This window comes from Etheostoma spectabile, chromosome 20 (assembly GCF_008692095.1).
Source record: "Etheostoma spectabile isolate EspeVRDwgs_2016 chromosome 20, UIUC_Espe_1.0, whole genome shotgun sequence".
Taxonomy (NCBI): Eukaryota; Metazoa; Chordata; class Actinopteri; order Perciformes; family Percidae; genus Etheostoma; species Etheostoma spectabile.
The window spans coordinates 13,541,062-13,557,137 of NC_045752.1; the positions used below are offsets into that span (position 1 = coordinate 13,541,062).

The 16,076-nt window shown below is 42.1% G+C and overlaps 1 protein-coding gene across 3 annotated transcripts in view; it reads left to right on the forward strand.

Moving 5' to 3' along the window:
* prkd3 (protein kinase D3) overlaps nt 1–16,076 on the forward strand; it is a 41,865-nt gene that overhangs the window by 3,406 nt on the left and 22,383 nt on the right. The window contains exon 1 of one of the 3 annotated variants that reach the window (XM_032500682.1): nt 2,541–2,559. The exons of the other annotated variants lie outside the window; for them this stretch is intronic. The gene's annotated coding sequence lies outside the window, so the exon portion shown is untranslated. Of the gene's footprint in view, nt 1–2,540; nt 2,560–16,076 lie in introns of those variants that run through there. 3 annotated transcript variants of the gene reach the window in all.

The following is a 16,076-nucleotide window of genomic DNA, read 5'->3' on the forward strand; positions in this document are numbered from 1 at the left end:
GGCAGAGCAGAAAAGCTCATCACTGCGCATATTTTTATGGATCCTGTAACATATTGGCATAGTTGCAAGAATCTGTAACAGGAAAAGGGTGGAAAATGTGATGCTTTGAACACAGCCCATGAAAGAAAATCAGTGCAGTGCATTATGAGTAAGTGGGTGCTGATAATGTGCCAAATTGAGAGCAGGATCACCTATTGGTGCATGGCATTTAAAGATGCCATGCACTCTAATAAAATATGACGGGAAACTATCTAATCCATGGCCATGGGAACTTTGAAAATAGGGCTGAATGATATTGTGTTTTAGCATCAACATTGCGACGAGCGCGTGCGCGATCGTCACATTGCAGGACGTTGCGATGTTGACGCTAATCCTTTTATGCTGCTTGATAGAAAAGTAAACTTTCACCGTTCTCCTTTTACATGATTATTACCAGCCGACCCTTCCCCTTTAAGACAGGTACGCATGTGGGCAGAGTGTGTATGTGACGTTAGTCCGACGGGGTTTATTGTTGTTGTATTGTTATTGTCAGAGAAGCTACAGTAGTCACTGTTTTATGTTTGATGCGAATACAAACTAAATCACCTAATTAATGCAACATAATCACAGGGAGGTGTTCCAGGGCACGTCCAGCTGGGAGGATGCCTCGGGGAAGACCCAGGACAAGGTGGAGAGATTATATCTCCAACCTGGCCTGGGAATGCCCCGGGATCCCCCAGTCGGAGCTGGTTGATGTGGCTCGGGAAAGGGAAGTTTGGGGTCCCCTACTGGAGCTTCTGCCCCCGCGACCCGATACCGGATAAGCGGTCGAAGATGGATGGATGGATGGATGTCTACCGGCCATTTTCCCTCACAAAAAGCTGCTACCAGCCAGGTTAATTTCCCTCTCCAAAATCACTTCAGAAGAGTAACGTTAGTTACAGCGCTTACTTGCTTTGGTGTCTGTAAAGCATTAAAGTTCAACAAAGAATGGTTCACATTAGAAAAGATCCTTTTTCATTTATTTCTTTTATTTAGATGCATTCCCTACAAAATCTCCGCAGTAGTCAATAATGATTTATTATTTCCAAATAGAGCTATTTATGTCATCTTTTAAAAATTTATTTTTATATATATATCACAGGGGATATATAAAAATATTGCAATGGCAGACTTTTCCAATATCGTGCAGGCCTATTTCAAAAGGCTATAGTAGATACAATTAACAACTGAACATACTGTGCATCCTTTTCATTATAATATACTGTCATCACCACATAACATATCCAGCCCGTTCATCCACATTTCTTCTATTAAACACTGCCAAATGCAGTGTACTGCCTCAACTATTTCATGAAATCCAGCCACATGGCTTCGATATCAATGGAAAATATGACTGTTGGCCTTCTGCGCTCACCAGTCCATCCCAGCCTCACTTCTTGTTCTAAAATATGCATGACAATGGTGAGCCTTTTAACCAAGTCCGCTCATCCTGGCCAACTTTTCCAGCTGAAGATCTCTGACCCAGGCTTAGTTGTTGACAATCGTCCCAGGATGTCTCCAATCAGCAGAAGCTCAGGTGTCTGTGTGCAGAGGCAACACAGGAAAACACCTTAGACTTCATGTGGTAATATCTGCATTCAGATAGAGCAGTGACTGTAAAAAGAGATAAAGTCTGGATGGAGGTGTATTCCCCCCTTCGTGCTGCTGTTTCTTCCGCTGAGAGCTGGCCTGCTTCACAAAGTGACTCATCACTCAGCCATGCAACAAACAGGGATTCTTATCCTGACTTAAATCTTTCTATTTAGTGTCAGGTTTTCTGCTGTGTCGGCTGTTATGAACTTTTACAGTGGGATTTAGTTGTATGTAAACCCTGATCATGTTGGTATCTTGCTAGATTTCAACCTTATGGTTGAGCAGTTTGTCCATCCATTTGCTGATTATGTGGGTCCACTGTGCCAGCAGGGCAAGAACAGCAACCTAGATGCACCTTGCATGGCATCCCAGTTTGCATTCAGGCATGCTGGTAGATGTAGTTCCTCCAGTGTGTCTTGGGGTTTCGCCAGCACACAGTACCTACTCTGTAAAGCAGAGAGCTGCTGGGCTACACACATACAGTACTTAGTTACTGAAGTTACATCAATGTAACTTCAGTAACTAAGTACTGTAACGTTTTGACATGTCTAATACTGAACATGCCATGCAATCACTGTGTTTATACTACAGTTTTTCTTCAACTTCCTTAATGTCTTCACTCTTAACAATCTTCACTGGCATTAGAAATTTAGGAGAAAACACAAGCAGCCCATGCTGACCAATCACAGTTATTGCGGTCCCAAGCTGCAGCCCCCTGACGTGTAGTAAGGTCGAAGTGAAATGAGGTGAATGTCATCTACGTAGGTATGTTGTAAGCCTTTAACACATTAGTATTTATCCAGCTTAACATTCATACTTTTTATTGCAGACAGTAGGCCCAGCACTTCTACACAGAAACCTAATTTAGGCTGCTTGTATCTGCCATCTCATTCTTTCACAATGTTATCAAAGCTTGTGACCATAGCTTAAGGACAGACAGTGGAAGTGAGTGCTTTAATGGGTTACATGGTTGTTGTTGTTGTTGGCACATTTTAGTGTTCCTTTTAGTATTCCTCTTTGGAGCCTGTTCCTTCACTGGCTTGCCAAATTAGAATGTGAAGATGTGTAAGGTATTTTGATGTATAGGCAGCAGCATCATGACAAACTAGCTTGTGTCCAATTTTCAATAAGCCTTTGTATTAATGACTTTACAAACTATAGAGACAAGCCTGTATATCATAGCAGATGCAAAATGTTCAGATGTTTGCATACGCTCTCTTTTACTGTATCAAATGTGTATCGGCTTCAATGTTGACATTTCATGTCATTCCTGAACACTTTAGTCTTGAATCAGTGTCATTGTTTGACAGGGAGTCATGCAGCCTGTTATAATAGCTGTGCATTGTATAGATTTTGTACGGTTCATGCGCCTTCCTGCTAAGGACTCAACTACATGACTTGGCCAGCGTCCATAGAGTAGATTTGCTTTCTCTCTGTCCCTGTGCTGTTCTGAAGTTGGTTTTGATAGTAGTGGTTTGGACCTATTTCACAAACTTTTGTGATTAAGGTCAACCTTAGTCCAGGGCAACTTGATCTTGGTAGCTTCAGTGACAGTCTATTAGAGCAGCTATTGCGGTCACTGCTCCTGCAATCTACCAAATACTGATATATAATGATATATACTGATATATAGATATGATCGGTCTAGTGTCACCACTTGGCACAATGGTATCAACTTGACGCCAGGCTCCTTAAGGACTGTGAGAAAGGATCAAGGGAGCCAGCCAATGGGTGGTGGAGACCCACCCAGTCGGGTATCCATCTAACCCATGATAGCGCATTGACAACCCCCTGTGGCTACACGCAACTCCAAGAGGGGACAGGTTTGTTTCACTGGTCAGGTCCGGACTTCTCTGTCTGGTTTTGGGGCTTGATGAATGGCGCGAGATAAACATCCATAGCTTCCACTTGTTGAGCGCTTCCTGTTTGGTGTCGCCCAAGTCCTCTCGTGCAGCCAACAAGGGAGCAGTGGCGGGACAAAAGTTCATGACTCCCTGAGAATGACTCCCAGTTAGCCAGCTGGTGTGCCTGGACAGCCAGCCAGCTACAGAACATTCCTCTTCACCCAGGCATTTTTGGAGGATGATGTGATGTTGCTTGGAATGGCTGGGATCAGACTGCTAGGAAACTGAAATATTTGAAGCTAAACACTTGCTCTGGTAGTACTGAACATCTGACAAATTTTAATGGATGCTGTAATGGCGATTGCACAATCAGCACAGTTTCGTTTTCAGTCTTTATGGGTCTGTTTTTAATATCCTTCAAATACACAGTGGAGATGCCTTTTAATAAATGTTGGTAGAAAACATGTTTTATATAAATTTACAGTGCAGCTTGGCATAAGTTAAAGGTTTTTCTTGCTATCAAAAAGGGATGATAAAGCTAAGCAGTATAAAGGAAATTTGAAGATATTTTGGCATAGGTAATGGAAAAAGACACACTAACCTTCGCCTCAAATGTTACTGTTATGAACACGTTTTACTTTTAGCGCTTGTCCTTAGTATGTTGCTGCAATTTTGAGCTGGAAATGCAGTGAAAGGCAGCTGCCTCAGCCACAGGTTTTCCTGCTGGTTTTGTCAGTGCTGTAACTCGCAGTCTCTGGTTGAGGGCTGTACAGCTGCCTCTGTAATTAGCGAGACAAAGACCTTTTTGAGTCAGAAACAGGCTACGTTGGACAAAGTAGAGTAAAATAGCAGAGTATTATAAAAACAAAAGGATTTGGATAGTTCTAGACCTTTGAGCAATATCACTCGCTTGAAACAACGTAACACTTGGCAGAGAAAAAAAGATTGGCTCAACATTCCTTTTTCAAGACTAATTTAATTGAGTTGCAACACTAGAGACAGCTTTTTTGGTCTGGATTCATACATTCATGGTGGTGTTGTATCTGCCTCTAGGTGCCGTTAAGGTTATTGTGTCCAACTGGGTCCAAGATTTAGCTTTGGTGATTAAGCTTCTGAATATATAATCAAAAATAACTGGGCACAACCTTGTGTGGGTATCTATAATCATAAGGATAAGCAAATGAGAAGAGAAAATTGCAAGGAAGAAGGGTGCAAATGCAAGGAAGAAGGGTGCAAATGGAAAATGGAGAGACTGCAGTTACGTTGACCAAATCTAACAGAAACACGCGGGAAATAAATCACCATCATCTCCCTCCCTCCCTCCCTTCGACAGTATACTGTAAGCTCACATCTGCAAGTTCCTATGGAGCTGGCAGCCATATTTCTCCCCAGAGGTCGTCCCAACTGCACAGGGCTTTCTGTGTGATATACATGAGGCCAGACATTTCCTGGAAAGCACATTCAGCTCCTTCTAAAAAAAAAAAAAATAGGTCACCGTTGAGTCAAAATATTCACTGTTAGTATTGGTTCTTGGTTATTTCCTTAGCCTTTTTCCAACTTTGAGGGTTTTCAGTGTTCATTTCCAGGCTTTCTGATGTATTCCAAAGCCACAGAGTTGACTAAATGGATATCACTATTGGGATTGCTGACAAAAAAAAACCCTTCCATGTACAACTCAAAAGCCTACTTGCACAAGGAATCTATCAATTTCCCAAGTCTTGGAGTAATTTGTGGAAAAAGGGGAGAGAGAGAAGAAAAAGGGGAAAAAAATTCTCTGAAGTTAAGTGAACTAAGTAATTTCTACCATCTGTAGTGCACATTTCTGCCGCCTTGCTCTCCTTTAAATGTAAAGTGGCAAGGCAGAACACAGGGCCCGGCCACAAGAGTTAGAGAGAATGACAGAGTGGAGAAGAGTGGGCCTCTCCAGGGACAGGGGGACAGCCCTATTGGCAGGCGTTGCATGGGGCACAGAGGGGGTTGCGGCCACCGTACGGCTGATGTGCTGCCGTTGCAGTCTTTGCCAGAACAATCAATAGAAGGCCGCTCCTGCCACCAAGTGTGGCTTTGCTTTTGATTTTCTGCCCAAATGCCCTTCACCATACTTGACTTTTGCCAGTGGTGGGAGATAATCTTGAATCACTCCAATCTCTGTTAATGCTGGCTGAATGGGCTTTGATTGTGATTATATTAAAGTGGTAGGCAGCAGTAACGTTGAACCATTTAATATACTGGAATCCTGGTGACTTTGTCCTTGAAGCCAACCACATGTGGTGATTTAGGACCACCTCCTGTGAGACTCCATTCATAAATTTGTAACCGTAGCATAACACAGTTCGCTGAAAGAGGATATCTCATTTCCCTTATTAATTTACTCATTAACGGCTTGAGTTTCTCCTCTCCTTAGACTGGAGTTCCTCCTTCACTGCACTCGCTGACAACCTCAGCACACTTAGAGGACTCCAACCATGACAAATGCTGAAGAGGAGGGGCCGATTGTCATGCACGCTGCCCTCTTCAAGATATCAACCCTTGCTTATTTGCCCTGGTTAATCGCTAATGTCACTGTTCAGAACTGAAGAACTCAAAAGGCTTGGACCAACAGATGTTATAATCATGAACTTAGCAGATGTTTTAACATGCCCAAAATGTTTCCAGCGTCCTGCAATGAAGACCACATGGTGTCTGTTGTAGCTACACAGTCCTATCAGCGTGGCATTATTGATCCCTGCAGTAGGAGCACGTTGAAGAATGTCTTATTATGTGTTGTTTTCTCAGCACTGTTTGCCTTTCCTGTCTTTCAGTGTAGTGAGTGATCGCTCTAACTGATAAGAAGGTGGCAGGGGAAGTGCAATTACACGTTGATAGAAAGAGAATACAACAAGAAACCTATTGCGTTATGAAGGAAATATGTCTTTGCCACAGGCCAAATGCAAAGAAAAGTAGTGGTATTAGAATTGAACTTTTGTTTGATTGGTTTGTTTGAACATTTTTAAAACCAAGGGGAAACGGTCAGCCACTCAGCATGACTCCTTTTGCCACTGCGTCTATTTCTCCAGCCCTACTCGCTGTTCGGTTAGTTCCCCTCAGAGCCGCTCCCTGTTTCTATATTCTCTCTGCTCCTGCCCTCCAATCTGCTGTGGTCGGTCGAGCAGCACAGCCTGCTCAGTCTGTGTGCCTGTGTTCAAATGGCTTTTCTCTACACTGCACTTGCCATTATTCTTGTCTGTGTGTTTAAATGCTCAGAGAAATTGCCTTTTTGGTGTCTATATTTTAAGGAAGGTGACAGCTTGAGTGTTGGAATTTGGCTCCACTGAGTATTTGGTATAGTTTTGTTAATGCAATTCTTTTACGTAGGCACAATTGTATTCCTGTGAAAACACTAATTCAACAAAAGAACGTCTGGAAAAGCAAATCCTCATTATTAGTCCAAAAAAAGAGAGAAAACCTCAAGCAGCTAGTGACTGCCCACTTTCTGTAACATCGAACCCACAGCAATTATTAATGTTTCTGTTGAGCAACAGCAGCATGTTCCTGCATCCTGCTATTACCGCTCACCTTTTGACCTCCTGCTCTGCCAGAACAAGAGAAAGTGCAGTCGTCATCAATCTCACATAAATTCCTCCCAGGTTCACCTGTTTATTTGCCCTTTGTGGAGGTGAATCTGGCGGCTGTCCCCTGCTACTCCTGGCCAGAGAGGGGAGATGGAGTGTGTACTGCAGTATATCTGTGAGGCGGAGGCGCTGGCGGAGGATCGCAGCGGGGCTATAACTCTTCTGCAGTGTGCGGGGGCCCGGCCAAGCATGTCTTAGATCACACTGCTCTCTTCCTGAGAGGCCTTAGATCCTGTGACTCAGGCTTCCTCTTCTCTGCTTCGCCTCTGGACACTGTTACCCGCAAGCAATACACACAACACACACACACACACACACACACACGCACGCACACACACACCCATACACACACCCATACACACATATACAGTTATTGTAAAGAGTTGAGACAGTTTCCGTCATGTATGTAAAAAGAAATGGTGCTGTAAGGTCAAACTCCACCTGGCTCTCATTCTCTCATTGGGGATACAGTGGCTAGCAACCAAACACTGACCTCATCACCATTATCTCTCCACTCCACTTTAGTGCTTTTGTACCTCAGGCCAAATTACCACAGAAGACTATTGTTTCTCTGGATTCAAATAATCAAAAGCCTGGTGATATAATTGCGGTATTTTCTTTGGAGAGCAACGTTTCGTAAAACCAGGATAGGGATTTGGCTGGAAACTATCAGCCACTGCGGTTGATGTAAATTGGGTAAGTGGTATAGCTTTGTTAGTGTCTCCTGATGATTTAGAGAGGTCTAGGATGACAGGTGTAGAGTCTCATACTACGCTGTGGTCTGGACAAGGCCCTGGGCCTAAGCTCAGTGGTTTAGAGTTGTGATTCCACCTTGTCTGCACCAGAAATGGATATACACACTTACGCTAACATACGCAGTTCTCAGTTTACGGTAAGAAGGAAACCAGCAGTGAATTAATTGCATATGAACACTTGCATATGGAACTTTTTCAAACCCCTGCGTTTCTCTTCCTACCAGATAGCAATGCCTCAGCCAGGCTGCAGTGTTCACACTTCTCCTAAACATGCAGGGAAAAGACAAAAGGTGACAAGTTGCCTAGGGCTCTGAGGTGTTGGTCAAACAATAAGTTGCTGCGTCATGTTTGTACAATCCAGCTGCATTTAAGTGGGGAGAAGTTACAGCTGAGCGATGGTGAAGATTTTCAATTTGGTGTGTGTTGTAGTTTTGAAAGTGCATCGGCACGGTGTAATGCACATTGAAATTGACTGTGCAGATGTATTTCAAGTAAAGCTTTATTCCACGCTTGGCTGAAACTTTAAGAAGCATCAGATGTCACTGGATCTGTTACTGCTGTGTTTCAAATGACACAGCCTCATACAGTACAAAGCTATGAATGAACCATGAGCCATAATCTGCCACACGGAAGGAAATAAGTTAGTCAGCCTGTACAGTGTGAAAGTCACAGCTTTTCTTACCGCTCTCCCACCAAATGAGTTTCCTTTCCGCTGCATGTGGCTACTTCAGTTGGTCACACTTAGTAGAGTCTTCCTTTTTGCAGCGGAAAATATGCTGACTCGACTTCAGGAACACATGGTATGAATGTGTGTATGTTATGTAGACTGATGAGATGAGTTTGCTTGATCTGATCCTGCAAGTGCACAAAGATGCCTGCTTGAATATAAACCATATGGGGGTAGTGCCCCTCCACCCCCGCTCTTTCTGCCTCCAGCCTGCAAACAGAAGAGCAAATTTATCTAATGTACCATTGAAATGAAGTCGTTCTTTTCATGCACTGGCTGCAGAGCAGAAAAGAAAATGCATTATACGCACGTGCTTGAGTTATTTGTGGTCAGTAGATCTACCAGATATTGTAACAACCTGCAAAATTATTTAAAATGTGTTGCTAAGCTAATGGAACAGTGGGTGACGTGGTAGGTGCTGTCACATGGCATCACAAAGCTCTCTGAGTTTAGTAAACGTTTCACCTGTTGCAACTGAGTGAAGCCCTGAAGTTCTTCAATGATGAGCTCATTAAAACTGGAGCTAGACCAATAAATCGGCCGACCTAATGTAAGAAGTTGAAGTACATAAATTGCAAATAACTTTTGGAGATCATTTAGAAATAGTGTCTTTATCCCAAAGTTTATCCACCAGAAAGAAGTAACAAGTATTCTTTAAATGTAAAGTGTCCCATGTATTACATAACATGCTCCCAACCGTGTAATAACCAAATTTAAGGACTCCTTATTAAAAAAGAAGATTGGTTGATGTATCATTATCACATTTTTTAAAATATCAATATCAGTATCGGTTTGGCGCTAACAAAAATGTACTAGGTCCGGGACACATGTTAAAGGATTAGTCCAACATTTTGGAAAATTTGCTTATTAGTTTTATTTCTGAGACCACATACTGAAGTTTTTGCCTCCTTCCTTGTACTCATGGTGTGTTTTGCATTCTAATACATTTCTCTTGCATGTTTTACTTTAAACAGCCATCGTTATTTTTTGCTTCAGATGTGGAATTGATACTTATTAGCAATCGTTTTTCATCTCTAAAGACCACAGGTCAAGTAGCAATGTCTTTGGGTGTTCTTGTGTGCTTGTGGTAGCACTTGTGGTAGATTTCCTGCTTACAGCTGATTCCAGTCTGTTCATCAGGCTTGGAACTAGTAATAAATAAACAAAGGGACAGTGAGGACACTTGCACCATTATATATAGTAAATTAGTTAAACATCTTACAGCAAAATTACTGTATATGGAAACACACTTGATGTGGAACTCTTGTTCCACATCAAGTGTGTTTCACCAGTGGAAAACCAGTGTTTCCAGTGCGCCTTTTTTGACGCCTCGCTCCAAATGACAAATGACATACTGTATGTTCATGCCCGCTTTTAGTCATTTTTATAATTCGCTGCGCATGTGTTTCTCATACCATGCTGTGTGGAAAACCCTTGATTGCTATTACATTAATGATATGTAATGAAAACAAATACAATTCCACTGTTGACTTTAATAAATTAACACAGTTTTCCACACTTTGTTTGATGTGACTTGAACAAAGTAATTGCACAGCTTTCCCCCAAGGTTTGCGTGAGCACATAATTGGATTTTCCAATGCAATCGTTAGACGACTTATTGAAGTATATTTTCCTCTGTTGTGGGCATTAACATACACCTCAAAGTCAAACAATGGTTTCCCCATTGTTTTGACATCAAAACTGTTTTCCTATTTGTGAAGCCCTCGCTATGGCTCAGTGGAACTTTCATGACTTACTGTGGAGCATTCAGCATATGGTGTCTATTAAATCTGCTGTACATTAAAACTCATCAGGTAATGCTTGGAGATATTTACCAAGTTTGAATGTTCCTTTCTTAGTTTTCTCCTTTTAAGGTCTTCTTAAGGGATTCTCTCTCTCTGTTCCTCTCTGTTGTCTCACTCTGTTCCAGAGTGAGACAAATTCAACATCTTGTGGCTTCTGGTGGAGGAGCTCTGGGGCAGTGTGCTCTGTTTCGTGGTACTATTAGATGATTGCAGGGTTATCGGCCAATGGACTTATTTATCTGATGGTAAAAAAAACCACCTAGTATCATACTGATCTTGTGACAGTGTGTATCTTGCCACCTCAAGCAAAATGAACAACAGCCGTATACCTCCTGACTCTGGTTAAATGTTTCACATGAACTCAGTACCTTGATGAAAATCTTTAGCTTTTGTCCTCTGCAGAGAGGTTAGATAATCCTCTACTGTTAATACCAATACAGGACAGGGGTGGGAAAAAAAAGATTCTTATATGATTTTCTCTAGAATGCTCGATTCTGATAAGTTAATAATCAAAGAGGATTGGATAATGGACAACAACTTAGAGTTTAGCCAAAGGAAAAAATATGGTTTTGTATATATACACATGTAATCTAAAAATACATGCATAAAATAATTAGGCAAAACACATAAAGACTGTTCATATACTTTATCACATTACATCTGACCACCCCGTGTTTCACGTTCTAAGAAGGTTACTGTGAGACAAGGTGACTTTCACAAGCATGTTAAAGGCTTAAGCATGGAATGACTGCAAAATAAAAACCTCAGTAGACAAACAAAATCCATTAAAGCTTTTTTGACAAATACTGTATATTTCAAAATCTAACAAACTCAGATCTATATGTATAGATTTTAAATCTTGCATGGAAATGTATTTTCAAAAATTGTTGCATCGAGATGCATCGATAATCGGTTTAGAATCTAATTGTTGGCGTCTGAATCAAATTGGGAGGTGCCCAGAGATTCCCACCCCCTAATACAGGATGAGTACCTTCATTCACTTTTGCACATTCATACCTGGGAGCTGACCAGTACAACAACAGTCTTCAGCCTGGATACAGGGCCACCTCAGAAGTAGTTGTGTTTGAGGAAGAGTCTTCACTTTCAACACAGTCTCCCAGGTGGAAACGAAAAACCCTGTGTAATGTTATCCATCATCTCTTCTATTTTTAGTTTTATTTTTTCCTGGTGCACTGTCCCACTGAAATGCCAAAAAAGGAATATGCGTGAAATCTCCTACACAGGGTAAAGCAGTGTTGTTTGTTGTTCAGTAATGTGAGATTGGAAAAATGACTAAAAAATGAGATTTGACAAGTTTGAATTTTTTTTTAGTTTTCCTAATGTAAATGCAATGCTTTGAATAATGACAGCTTACTTAGTTCTGCTCTTTTTAAAGTGATGGTCGAGTATTCCAGAGTCCATGAACACTCCATCTTAAGTCAGTTTGCTTTAGTGAGAGGTTTGTCACTTATCCATGACATAAAGATAGTCTTCCTTGTGACAAATGCAAATCATAATCTGCCAAAACAGTTGAAAAAAATACACAAAATATTTTTCCCATATCTTGCAAAATATCCATGCCTGGATTTTAGGACAGGGCCAGACACAATGAGAGCGTTTGTTTTTTACTGTTATCTGACATATTAGACCAAATGATTTACAGGCTAATCAGGAAAAAAACTAAACGTTAGCTGCAGTTCTACATCAGTGTGCACATGACCTACAGCTAGCTGTTTTTATGAATAGCATTGTTAAGCTACACATTAGGGCTGAACGATTTAGGAAAACAAATCAAATTGCGATTTTTCTACCAGATATTGCGATTATGATTTGATTTGCAATTCTTAAAAAAAAGAGTTTAGCTAAAGTTCAATATTCACTGTGTAACAGATAAAACTCCTTATTCTTATGCAAGGCAGAGAGCATATGAAGTGCCAGCAATAAGTGTTTTTCTTTTAATATGCATGGAACAATCTGTGATATTTAACAGTATTCCAGCGAGTATCTGTTATAATACACAGGAGGATTCAGGAGCGGACACACAGGAGTAAGGAGATCAGGCAGGTTTATTGAGAAAGCAGGTGAGCCAAAGTGTAGTGAATATCCAGGCTTGAAGGAGCTCAGGTGATGGTGTTTGGAGGAGCGGTCTGGGCGGACAGACAGGGTGGCAGGCAGGCTGGTAGGTAGGTAGACAGGCAGGCAGGCAGGCAGGCAGGCAGGCAACAAGTTGGCACCGGGATGACACTATGGCGAGGCGAGAACGGATAGTTAGAAACACACTCAAAGTAAAAGGCAAACTATCAAGAGGTCTAAGCATAATACCAAGGGTAGTAAGCTGACAAACTGGCAAAGAGTGGAAGCAGAACCAGAGCATATAACAGGGAGAGTGATGATTGATGAGCCACAGGTGCGGTGAGCTGCAGCTGGTGATGAGCCGCAGGTGTGAAGCACTGCCAGCGGAGATGAGCCTGCTGAACACGCCCACACAAACAAACAGACAAGACAGACAGGGACAAGGGGAAGGGAGGAGACAGCAGGACAAAACCCTAACAGTATCTTATGAAGTAAAAGTACATATAATAATAAAAGTGGAATAAAAAATGTTAAACCAAATGTTACACCAAACATTCAACAAAATATTTCACGTTCAATCAATTGAGGTCTTCACGATTAGCTAATAACATTCTTTCAAATTGCGATTTTGACCATTTTTTGAATCGTTCAGCTACTACACATGGACAGTGCCGTACTACCCTTTAGCTCATGCAGACGGATCTGAAGAAGGACACTTCACCGTAACTGTCCTCCACATCAGTCTGGCCTGCTGCCAGACTAATAAAGGTGTTAGGCAGCCTGAGGTCAAGTAGCATACTTTTCCTTACTGTAATCACATGGCCATCTGTCAGAGCCTGTGCATACTGCACTCAACACTGCTTCCCTTTTGTCACCGACTTCAGGCACACATGCACCGAAAGACAACTGTCTAACCACATAATCATGTGAAAACTATTCTATTTTGACAAAAGCTGTTATTGTCCTATGACTGAGTGCCTTGACACATTGGCTTTGTGTTATTCTAATGTGAAAGCGAAGAAATTCATCAAAACATTCGACACAAGCCACAGCTATTTTTTTTCTTCCAACTTTAATGTCACATTGTACATGATTTATGACATATGAGTCATTTCCCTAATTTATCATTTTTGAGCTTAACAATGCAACTGATTGCAAGACTAGCTACGCATGAGAAAGCATCAATATTCCTCAATGCCAAATGGCACACTTGGTTATTCAAACCAGATCATTTCATCATGGCTCTCAGTGAATTAGTACCATATTTCAGATCTGTCCTGCTCCCTGCCCTCCCCCCCCCAAACACCTCCCCTCTTTCCTCTTCTCTCCTGCCTCTCACTCTCTTTCCTTATAACAGGATTTAGCATATCAATGGCGGATTAGTTCGTTTAACAAAAGCTTACTACTGCAAAGCCCCTTTCCACTCGTCTTTCCAGCCTGACTTGTGGACCTCACACACAGCTCCTCCGCGCTGGGGTCTTTGGTGTGCGTGTGTGGTCGCGGCTGCTTGGCTGAATGGATTTGCGTTTGAAGATGACAAAAGACATGCTTAGTCACTATGGGCTTCGGAGCTGTATGCAGTAGCATGTGTGGGTGATGGTGTATGCATATGAATACAGGAGCACGGTGGAGGTTTGTTTTTACATGCGTGTATGCTGGGAGCTGACAACGTGTGTGAACAGAGTTATTTCTGCTTTGCACACACAGGTTCAGCCATCCATTATCACTTTATCTGTATGATCTGAACAACATACTGTGTCCTAAACCTGCCAATCTATTGTTCTTGTACCTCTGGCTTCCTCCTGCTTTAATGGGGCATGGAAAAAAATTGTGTCCTCTGCCCTCACAGCCGTTAACGGGCTGGCCTGCAGATTCTTCTGCTTTGGAATGGGACCAGCTCTGTACAGTGGAAATCGTTGCACGGAGATGCCAAGTGAAGGTGACTCCAGCTGGCTAGATTTGGGCATCAACCCATGTGCGTGCGGGGTTTGAGAGCAGGCGAGTGTAGGAAAACCTCACTGTGACACGGCAGCCAGCTCAGGAAGGATGCCCCCCTGTCTGTGCGGTGTTTGTTTGAGCCACATAGCATTAATCACCTCAGAGGGTGTCAGGGTTTAGGATGTAGGTATGTCAGAAGGAAGGGGGCAAGTTGGAAATGTTCCATCATAAAGGCACGTGCCTTTGCGTTACTATAAGAGCTTGGCAAAACTTTCTTCTGTAAGCTTCTCATGTTTGTGTTTGCAATAGTTTTGATGCAGTGGAAACCCTCCTCACACACAGGGATTGACTCCTGATGTAACACATGGAAGGATGAGGGTGTCTCTATATACTATGAATTGTCACAAAATATCCTCATTTGGCAATTACACATGAATACTCAAACACAGGCCCACAGTGTTTGTGAAGGCTTACCTATAGTCAGCACCACAGTATTATCAACCCATCAGTATCATGGTAGCAATGTGTATGTGATCGTAAGTGTGTGTCTGAACGTTGTGTTTCTATTTCCAAAAGGCCTTCAATGAATTTGAACCCAGGACCTTTTTAGCTGTTTTTTTTTTTAGTTTGTACTGGTGTAATAAAAAAATATGCTGTACATAATTTTACACTATGAATGCAAGCTTTAACCTCACATAACCTCATTACACCCATTTAGGAAAGCTCACTCCCGCAATTATTGGGGTAATTTTGAGATGGAAATAATGCAGTAATTCTATTTCAATTGCCATACTTATTTAAAGAGTTCACCCAAATTACATTAAAACCCATTTTTTCTAATAAACCCTGAGTAGAATCTAGTAATGGGGAAAGGTTTGGTTTCGAAAATATCTGGCAGTGCGTTATCTACCTCCAGCCCAATACATTGGTGGTGAATTGAACATACATCACATCTGGAACGCTCAACAGCAGTGTATCATTCCAGAAACAATATCCTGGTTACTGACTGATTGGTCCAATATGCCTTTCATTGCATTGTGTGCAGTGCAAGTGTTATAATGCATAATAAGTGTGTACAGATGATTATTGCTGTTTTAGCTACATGTGCTTTATTCTTACAGTGTGCCTATAGACAGGTCATGAATGCTAAGCAGGGTCTTTCATGGGAAAAAGCCACTGCTGTACAAGAAGTGATGTTATGTGTTATGACGCTGTACTTTATTGATCCCTGAAGGGAACTTGTTCTCAGAGTGTAGGTTGGGGGAAGGAGGACCAGGCCCTTTGTGTGTCTCTCTGTCCAACCACTAGTCCACTGACCAGAGCATGCCTTAATTGTCATCAGTTTCTGTGCAGAATTACATTTTTTCCTTCTGATGGCTCATTCTTTTGGCCCATGTTTTCCTGAGCAATCAGTCTGTCTCGCTGTCTCTGTATCTATGTTTTGTTGGCAGTAGCAAGGCTCCAGGTGTCTTGTGTGTCCCGTGGCCAGACGCTTTGCCAGCCCCTGGTGCTCCTGGGCTGTAGTGGCATTGTTCTAAGTGGCCCATTGTGCATGACCCTGGTTCAGGGGAAACAGCTGGTGGATGCTCCAGTACCCGCCTGCTTGGCATCAAAGACTGGGCTCAAGCTATGGTGTAAAATGACTGCATCCCAATTCCCTTTTTTTTAAAGTTATTTTTTTGGGGTTTTATCCCTTTATTAGACAGAGA